The 10000-nt window shown below is 37.2% G+C and overlaps 1 protein-coding gene and 1 long non-coding RNA gene across 3 annotated transcripts in view; one reads left to right on the top strand and one right to left on the bottom strand.

The window, feature by feature from the left end:
- The window catches only part of LOC121324129, a 10950-nt gene extending 4529 nt beyond the window's left edge, over positions 1-6421 (top strand). Inside the window, exons 2-3 of the long non-coding RNA XR_005951217.1 lie at positions 1359-1454; positions 4627-6421. This is a non-coding gene — a long non-coding RNA (uncharacterized LOC121324129). The remainder of the gene's footprint in view (positions 1-1358; positions 1455-4626) is intronic.
- Positions 1-10000, bottom strand: part of LOC121324128 (coiled-coil domain-containing protein 85C-A-like) — a 51149-nt gene that overhangs the window by 35741 nt on the left and 5408 nt on the right. The gene's annotated exons all lie outside the window — the stretch shown is intronic.

Below are 10000 nucleotides of genomic sequence, written 5' to 3' on the forward strand. Positions count from 1 at the left end.
AACTAACAAGGTGTTCCCTTTAGCTAAATCTTCTTGAGCAGCAAGAATAAACATGATAACAAAAAACTATCCCTCGTTCTGAACCATATATAGTATATATGTTTAGAGTTTTAATAAGCAATTAGACACTATTGCCATGTTTTTTAGGTCTCTGTAAGGAAACTTTATGAAACTACTGATCTTGTTCCCTGTTGATTTATATTTTTAATATTTCAGATAGAGAGAGATCTCTATGGCTTGCAGGGGCTAACTTTTTACATCTTCCAATCCCCAACTGCACTCAGTGACTTCATTAGAAATTTGAATTGAGGCAAACAATACAATGTCAGTGTTCAGTGTGTAACGATGCATAAAAATTACATTCTCATATCAAAGAAAACAACATTTTCTATGTGGAGCAAATGCTAATTTTGCAAGGGCAAATCATTCCATTTCTTCCCTCCAGATAACCTGGAGCTGTGTTTTTACAAGTTAAAAACAGTACTGGCAATTATGTAACTGTACGTTCTGATTTATAAAGTGCATGACTACAGACTTTGTAATACCATCACAGTCCTTCAAGATATTAACAATATGCTGTTATAAGAGTAAGCTGTCACTTAAGCATGTTTTGCAGTCTTAAGTATCTAACACTGTACTTTCACAGTTAAAGCCATTAGCGCAAATACATGCTGCCACAAGTTATCAAAGTGTTGCAAGTCAGTGAATTAAATGGTCGGCATCAAACAGGAGATTCATATGTCAAGGCATCAAACCAGTCAATCACAGCCCAGCAGAAACTTCAAACAAGTATGTATCAGTTTAAAAAAAAAAAATCAGGAATTATCAAGAACCCACAGAGATGGTCAGAACTTTGAACTAAGAATTCAAAACACACATGGCCACTAATGAAATGGATACAAATATAAATCTTATTCACAAACCACAAATAACATACATGTAAACCAATGGTTTATTGCCTTTCTCTTTAATGTTATTATCAAAGGCATGAAAAAATAACTAGTCAAGCCATATAGCCATCTGGACTACTATAGCACATTCCCTAACCTAGATTTGTTTTTTGTTTTTTATCTAAAGGAAGGACTGGTTGGTACATGTATATGTTAATGTTGAATATATTTGTATATTAGGTCTTGAAAAATTGGAGAATTAAACCATTTCTTTTATCTGACTGACACAAGAAAAAACCACAACAGTAAACCAAACCATGGATAACAGTTGTATACGGAACCTAGTTCTCATCATGGTAAAATGAAATTCAGTCTGGAAATCCCTCAGAAAGCAAACACAAAGTAATCTGCTTTCAATATGATCAAGGCATTTGCCGCAACATTGTAACAAAATGTATCACATTTCAGATGCTGCCTTCCTTGACCCTTTTAAGCAGGCCTGCTGGATAACGGACAATGAAACCTATTCACAAAGCTCACAGCAGACTTCCAGAATCTACTGAGGTAAACCTATGCTAGTGTCTACCCCAATCAAGGTTTTGATCAGACCCTAATTACTATCAACATTCATTATGTCTGGCATAGACCTTCTCTGGGGCATTGCAGCTAAAAACAAAAATCTACTAGATGTTTTACGACATGACTGTAAGATCATCAAGGGACACAGGTACTGCATATTGACTGCTTGTTTCGTGAGGAATCAATAATTCCTTTATAGTCAATAGGGCAAATTCAAATTCAAATATGTCAGTGCAACTATATATAGTTAATATAACTGTACTTTAAAGTGTATCATTTGTTTTAACCTTAAATAAAAAATGTCTCCCATCAAGGGAATAGTACAATTTAAAAGGCTTGCCAGCTATTGTAAAATGTACAGCTGCAGAGCTTAATTTAACAAACACATCAGTAAAAAAATTGAAAAAAAAGAAAAATTGAATGAGCATTCACACTCAGAAGTTCCAGTATGTGCACATCCCAATGTTCGAGCCCAAAGCAGGAGACGCTCTAGTTGTATTCATTGGGGGGGGGGGTTAAAAGGACTTTGGCCCTTTTGTTTTCTGAACAATGGCTTTAGACAGATGGCATGGCGTACTGATTCACACTGTGGAACCTTAAAAGCGCTTTCTGCCAGCTGGTTGCGAGAATATTTATCCTGATTTAGAGGGAAGGGTTAAAGGCATCTAAGGTTATTGAGTTATTAAAGCTTGAATTTCAAGTTTAAAAAGCAGATTAGGTAAACCCTGTAACTTTGCTGCATAGACACGATTCATAAGGTGGTTAAACAAAACAGTTCAACAGGTTACTGCTTGGCTAAGAAATGGGAGTTTCAGGCTGGACTAGAGGTAAAGCTTTGACAGATTATAAGCAACATGCACCACTATAAGGAAACAGTACAGTCCATTGTTCACAATATCTACGTTTAATACTGAATTAAAAATAAGGCTGAAGAACAAAATATTTTAAATTGTTTAAAATAGCTGAAGCAATATTTAAACCAAGCTTCTTACCCGCTGTTGGTAATATCAAGAAAGAGCGTAAAGTACAGTGGCAGAGATATTAAGAAAGCAGAACCTGAGATGCAGGGACTTCTAGAGTTAAGAAAGAAGCCATCAGTTGCAGGTTACTGTACATTTACCATTTGTTTTGTATTTGTTTGTTTTTTTAAAGCTCTGCGTGGAGATGGCTTATAGTAAACCGCATAGCAACACTGTGTATTGTAGCCTAATTAACCTTGTTTACATCTGCTTACTTTTAAAGCAAAGAATGTCCCTGTGTTTAAAGCAGTTTGAGTGTTGTTTTTGCTGACTAACCTATGTATAAATGTTATTTTCTATCTGATTTTTTCACATATCCACCTATACCCCAGTCCACAGGGGGTCGGATGTGTGACGTTACTGTAGCACACTATTTACATAGTCTTGCAATGTACTGTATAGGTAGCATAGAGCATAGGTAAAGCTCAAACAATAAAACACACAAGTTTCCAACTAGTAAAGGAACTTGCTGGAGAGCAGTGGGGAGGTTCAGTGACCACTGTAAATACTACTCTGTTGTACACCCAGTCCTCAGCCTTGGACAATATTGCATTCGGCTGGAAATGCCACAAACAAAGCATGACCCCAAATTTACTTTTTGTGAGCGCTAATATTACCTTATAGTCCTACTGCCAGTGCTTTTATTTGTATCAAATACAGCTCCAGAGTTTGGGCCCAATGCTAGCCCTTTGGGTTCAATCAACTGGCCTCTAATTATTGTTGCTAAGGAACCCAACATCACCTCAAGATGAAGGCAGTAGGTCAGAGAGCAGCACATTCAGAGAGCAGCACATTCATATTCAGAAGGTCTTGTTTTCGTTATGTTTTGTTGTTTTTAAAAAAGGAAATATCCAGCTGGGGATACTTCAGAATATTATTTTAAATGTGAATAATCTGAAAAGTATATCAAAGTAAAATGACTATGTTTAAAAAAAAATAAATACTTTTTTTTGTATACAAATGTATACCCTGCTTCTGTAAAAGCTAAATAACTGTAGGTGACATGTCAGGAGTTATAGGCAATCTCTCTCACTCTACACCTGATTTCCCCTCAATTGTGCAAAAAAATTATGTTGCAACTTCCTCTATTGGGGTAAGGAATGCAGAGAGGCCAGCTTTACCAGTCCTTCTACTATTCAAGTAAAAGCTTTCCCCTAAGGGGCTGTCTGCATTTGTAATCCTAAAACACAAACAGACTGGTTTGCCTGCATAGATAATACATTTGAAGATGGAAGCATCACTAGAATCCCAATTTTTACACACTTATATGATGGGTTTTCTTAATTGGGCTGACCGCCTTTTAAATTGTACTGAATTGAACTTGTTTTTATTACAGTCAGCAACTCGCACTGGTATGCTTATACAGTCTGGTCAGGTGTAAATTAAGTTAGAGGAGAGAGGAGTAATGTTATTTGTTCTACAATGAGGATATGCTAATTATGCATTTGTGGTTGGGAAGGTAGATTGCAGCAATGAAGCAACTTAAGAATTTACTGTAGGATTTCTGCATGAACAGTGGCTTATGTCCTATGACTTATTTATTGCATGAATGAGTACACTAATATTTTATTAATCTTCAGAACAGCCAGATACAAAAAACACAGTAATGCAACATGGTCTTAACCTTCCAAACCTCTCCAAAGGAACTGACAGTGGCACTAATGCTGAGCTGAGCTTAATTCTTATCCGCAGGTCAGGAGTCCAGACCATCTGTAAAATTAAGCAATTCTGTTTTAGAATATATACTTTGCTTGTATTTTTATTTTTACTACTCTTTAATCCTCCTCCTGTCAGTTGATCAGTCCAGATGTCATGTGATGCTTGAGAGGATTCAGACAGTAATTACTGGACAGTTTAAAGTAGTTAACAGAATTTCTTGAGACCGTGATTAAGGAAAGAATAGCCCTGGTAACCTCTGCACTATTTACCAATAGCTATCCATCGCAATCAGAAAAAGGGGTTGGTCCTATTGTTCTAAAAGGGACAGTCCATTGCTGAGAGAACTTTTCCTTACCCTGCCTTCTATTCATTTTCACCCACAAAGGCCTTTTACTAGAACCATTATAAATTCCAAAAGCTGGCTCTTCATTTCCATAACAAAAGGAGATGTTTTCTTTTTGCACCATAAAACCATTTAGGTCGACTGAATCCCTGGATGCAGAAAGTGGGAGGCTCCAATACGGATTTGGAGGACGCAGTCACTGTTTCAAAAGTTGCAGCGACACAACCAGCTCTTCTCTTGATATCCTTTTTTTTCATTGTTTAAGGCTATTGGCAACTGAAAACTGACCATCTTTTAATGACGCAAGATCACGATGCGAAGCTGCAGTGTTTATTTTTGTTTCTTCTAAAGACCCAGCAATTTGTCAGTCTGTGCAATCCACAAATATTCATTAAGTGGGAGGTTAAAGGAAAGCCATCTGTATTAACATATGCGACAAAGAGTGGTGTTTAGTATTGCTGGGTGTTTATTGCAGGGTATTATCTACAAATTAAATGCAGTCAAACAACAACTATTCAATCCAGAAAAGTAACTATTATTGTTAGAGAACTGTCTCTTCATAAAATAGGAAACTTAACAAATATGAAACAAAACAAAAGGGATACCATGTAAGAAAAAGAAACCAAGGAGCTATTCTGCTGCCAACTAAAAAAAGGCTAATATTCGGAATACCATGTTCGCCACACAAATATGCAAGCAGATTCTATTCTCTTTAACATTCAACACTCTACTCTCGGACTTGATAACAGAGGGGTGGAAGGGGGAGGGCGACTACAACAGAAAGCACTGACATTTAATGGTTGTTTTACTTGTTTTTCAAAACTAGAAATAGACAACACGTCACTATTGATTAATAAACTTTTACAAGCTTCATTTTAACCTCATACAATATCACAGGTTTGATAAAAAGCTGTTAGTTAAAAACCAGGGCAACATTTGCACACAAAATGAAACTTTGTTACCATATACAAGGACTTCCTTAATAAATTACACAAAAACTGTTGACTAACCAGCTGAACAAACAAGCTACCATGGAGGTCACTAGTGATTATATACTATTTCCCTTGAGGAAAACTATTTACTGTCCAGCTGGGGTTACATTTCTGGCATAGACAGGTCTGAAACCTTAAAGACGTTGTGGAGCTCTGAAGGAGCTGTGCACACACAGACTGAGGCATCTCCAGTGTGAGCTTTTCTACTGCAAATTGCTTGTTCATGTGTATTCGCCACCACACCCAGTGATACTTAATGCAAACTCAAAGGCACTGTATAAATAAAATACCCTTTGTTTAACAGAAAGAGTTTCGGGGCAATGTGCAGTGACAGATAAAAGCAATCTGGAAAGTGTTAAGCAATCCATCCTTGTTTTTTTTTTTTTTATTAACAAGTTGTAACTTCAATACAAAACTTTCTACGGAGAAATTATTCTGGAAATAATTTAAATGAAACCTTTAGCAAACGGTTGCTTGCATCTTGCTCATTTGCTAATTATCATTTCTCATACTCTTCCAGCTAACCAATCAAAATCGCACAGAATGTTACTCCCTTGCAGAAATGGGTTAGGACCCTTGGTAGTGTTTATTGTTTTGAAATTGTTTTTAATTGGAACACAGAAATTACAGTACAAGCTCATTTAGAAAGTGCTGGCAATTGGATTTCTAAGCGACTGGTGGGCATCTGTAAAGAGCAATGCTAAAGACAGGAAGCTGGCAATTCGTTATTCTAATTTCAGATTTTGACACTTGACAGACACTACAACTGGTGTGCTCACAGTGGAAGGCTGGGTTGAGGTGAGAATGTATAATTACACTGCAACCTACAGCAGGGCTGAAGAGCGCACTGCATTTCTATAAATGTACCCTCATTCTGACACATTCTGAGGTTTATAATAAACATGTATTTTGATAACAGTTGCTTTGCTCCTTGTGATTCCAAAGGTCAGTTGCAAGTTTAATGTGCCCAAATTACCAAAGGTACAAACTAAGCAGTGTCTCTAAATGGTGAAAGAGATCAATGATAGGCATCTACTCATGTAAATCATTATCTGACATCCCATTTCCTATTTACTGTCCTTCAACTGTTTTGATGAAGATTAGAAAGATTAGAAGCCATTCTCTGTTCACTGTACAGAGTGACTTCCTGACTCACCTATAGCATACTTATTGCCATGAAAGAGCTTAAAGAATATTAACTATTAGATATCTTTGTTCAGAGTAGCCAACTCTAATTCCACGGCCTCATGTTACTGTAGTTGTGGGGTCCACTAGTACTTTATGAGCTCCGGGCAGTATCAGGGGTTGAACTTTATTTGACCAGTTGTTGGATCCAGCCAAGAGAGTGCTTTATTTTCATTGAAATTCAACCCTGTCCTGTTAAACATGAGAGGCTTGCAAAATATCAATCCTCCATGGATAAAGATATCAGCAGTTACAATTATAAGCATGACCACCATAAATTTAGTTTACTGTCTTGCTTCAAAGGAAGCATTCAGAGATAACTCACCCTGGCAGGCCTGCACCCTGTGGGATTGTCCTGAGTTAACGGAACCTGAGCTGCCTCACCTAACCGTGGGAATGAGAGGAACAGAAATGCCATCTCTCTATCGTAACGAGATCACCATGCACTGCATTCACTGGGATCCCCCAGGTACCTCCACTGTGAGGTCTTTTCTGGGACAAACAGAGCATTTATTTATATGATCTCACGTGGCTGTGATGAGTACTGGAAATAATTCACTTTCCTCTAGCCTCACTTCTACAAGAGAACATTGACAGGTGAAGCACTTCTTGCCATGCATAATACGTGATGAATAAGTTATTTAATTATTTAAATTCCACAGAATAATTCTATTGTTTTGAATGTGCTTGTCTAAAATTACACTAGACTGTCATCTTCAAAACTGCCGTAAAGATTAAAGCTCGGTCATTATGGACACAGATAGTCTTTATTATATTTTTGTTGGTGGTCCAGACCATCTTCACTCAGAACTAGGCAGTTTATTATCAATTGTGTGCACAAGCTAAAAGGTTAATCTGGGAAAGAAACATGATATGTGATGCAAACCTTAAAATCCCTAAAGGACCAGACCTGTGCTGCACCTCAGGTTTGAAGACAGTCAGACTCAGCCTGTAAGAATGCACACAGCAAGTTGTTTACACAGTTGGTTTATTGGAGGCCTGCTGACATGATGAGAAAAGAGACCACTGACACAAGCCGTAACCAGGATGAACCAGCCAGGAGGCAATTTCTACTGAGGTAGTCAAGACTACTGATTTAATCAAATAGTTTTATGGTTAAAAAAAAAAAGACAATAGGCCCTCTGAAAACAAGGTCACACAGGCTACTGCTATTTTGGATATGTTTGTTACAGTTGTTGCTGTTAATTCATAAACCCTACACTTAAACTTAAGCAGATTGACAGGTTTCATTACACTGGAATCTACAGTGACAGGTAAAACATTTTTGAAGGATATATCATGTATTAGGCATTTATCTGTATTTTGAAGTATTATGGATGTTCTTTGTTGTTACTGCAACTTGTAAAGTGCTTTGTGATGGTGGTCCACTATGATAGCCGCTATATAAAATAAAGATTGCTTGATTGATTGAAGCTGCAGATTTAAATAGACTTCAGAAAGCCCAAAGCAACTGGCAATGATAAGCCTGTTTACTTAATGATGGTCCAAACAAGGGGCATAAAAAAAACAAGCCTATTGCACATGACAGCAGACCTTAATGAGCAAGCTGGAACAGGTACAAAACTACAGCTTTATAATAATTATATTTCTGTCACTTCTTTACATCCTGGCATCCATAGATGCAAACTATAATCTTATAGGAAGCTGTGTGTAAAGAAATGGGCTTCTAACCAGGAGGTCCCCAGTTCAAATCCCAGCTCAGCCACTGATTCATTGTGTGACCCTGAGCAAGTCACTTAACCTCCTTGTGCTCTGTCTTTTGGGTGAGGCGTTATGTTCTGTACCTCCATAGTTTCTTGAATTCCTGTTTATTGTCCTTGTATTGTAATGCACCAGTTTTTATTTTATATTTCAATACTATTAGGAACAATAACATGATATAAGCTCTCCTCCAAAATTTTATTTTTATATATATATATATATATATATATATATATATATATTATATATATATATATATATATATATATATATATATATATAATATATATGTATATACATACATACACACACATACATACATACACACAATGTATTTGAATTTTATTTCAATCAATGGTCTTGTCTCCCCTCCCCCGTCTCCACCTCAGGGTGGCTGGCACCAGTCTTGCCTTCCTACTATTGGCTCTTGAGAGTGAGCAATCAGCAGAAATCCAATTACACAGACAGCAGGCTACCCTTCTACCCCCCTCCGCATCCCCTTCCTAGCTCCGGCTAACCCCCTCCGTTTCTGAGAAGTCTAAACAAACATCACGCTCCTTCCAGCCCCTTTGTCTGCCATTCTCTTTCGCGCCCATGCTCTGAGAATAAAGAAGGGCCATTGATGAAAAGGAAGCCGTGGTGAATCAGAGTACAGAAGCAGGGCCCTAAACAAAGAGGGCTTCAGTTTAAACAACCAGGCACTGATCAAACGTAAACAACGTGCTGATGGACAGGGCAAAATGGAGCACAGGGCGAGCTGTTTGATGTGAGCTTGCGTTACATTTGCCAACCACACACAATTCCATGTCATGTAGCTTTTTCAAAAAAAAGTACTGGACTTTTATTCACTCCAAATGACCTTAAAGTTTTTTATCAAACAATATTAAAAGGAAAATTGATGCAGAAATTGAATATTGAAAAGTTCATTGCGAGTCTCACAGAGAGATCAGAAGAAAGTTTCAACAGAGATGCAGCTTTCAAGTATACAAACTTCACCAAACTGAGAGAACAGAAAAATGCAGCTTATTTAGTGTTCATGCTCCTCAGGAGAGCAGTAATTGAAAATCAGTGGGATGTATGTTACATACCTGCTGAGCCAAAAGACTGACAAGAGTCGAGAATAAAATACGAACCTGTACATATAACAGAATGCCTTTCCATCTCACTTGCTCTCTCTACAAATCAGATGTGTACAGATGGGTGCAATTTAAACATTGTTGCCAATAGATTGCTGCTTAAGAAGAATGAACAGTTAATGAACTACAACTGTGTGTGACTGCATACCATATTGCCCCTTTCGCTTAATTGAATCTTAAAATGCATTAACAACTGACTTTCATTCACCCCAGTGTAATGATCACAGCACTGTTTGATTTTTTTTTTTTTTTTTAATGTCCTGACAAGATAAAAAAACTTGAAGCACCCACACTAACAAAATAAATAAATCACACTATACTTATTTGTTTTTACAAACAAAACTAAATCTCGTCAATGTTGTATGTACATACATTGTAGTAGGACAAGGCTGTCCTTCCTTTTCAAGTTTGTCCAATTCATTGTTCACAGTTGGCCTATTCTGAATAGCAAGGCTACAGTGATTTGTTTTCTGCA

The sequence above is a fragment of the Polyodon spathula genome, chromosome 12 (genome assembly GCF_017654505.1).
Source record: "Polyodon spathula isolate WHYD16114869_AA chromosome 12, ASM1765450v1, whole genome shotgun sequence".
Classification (NCBI taxonomy): domain Eukaryota; kingdom Metazoa; phylum Chordata; class Actinopteri; order Acipenseriformes; family Polyodontidae; genus Polyodon; species Polyodon spathula.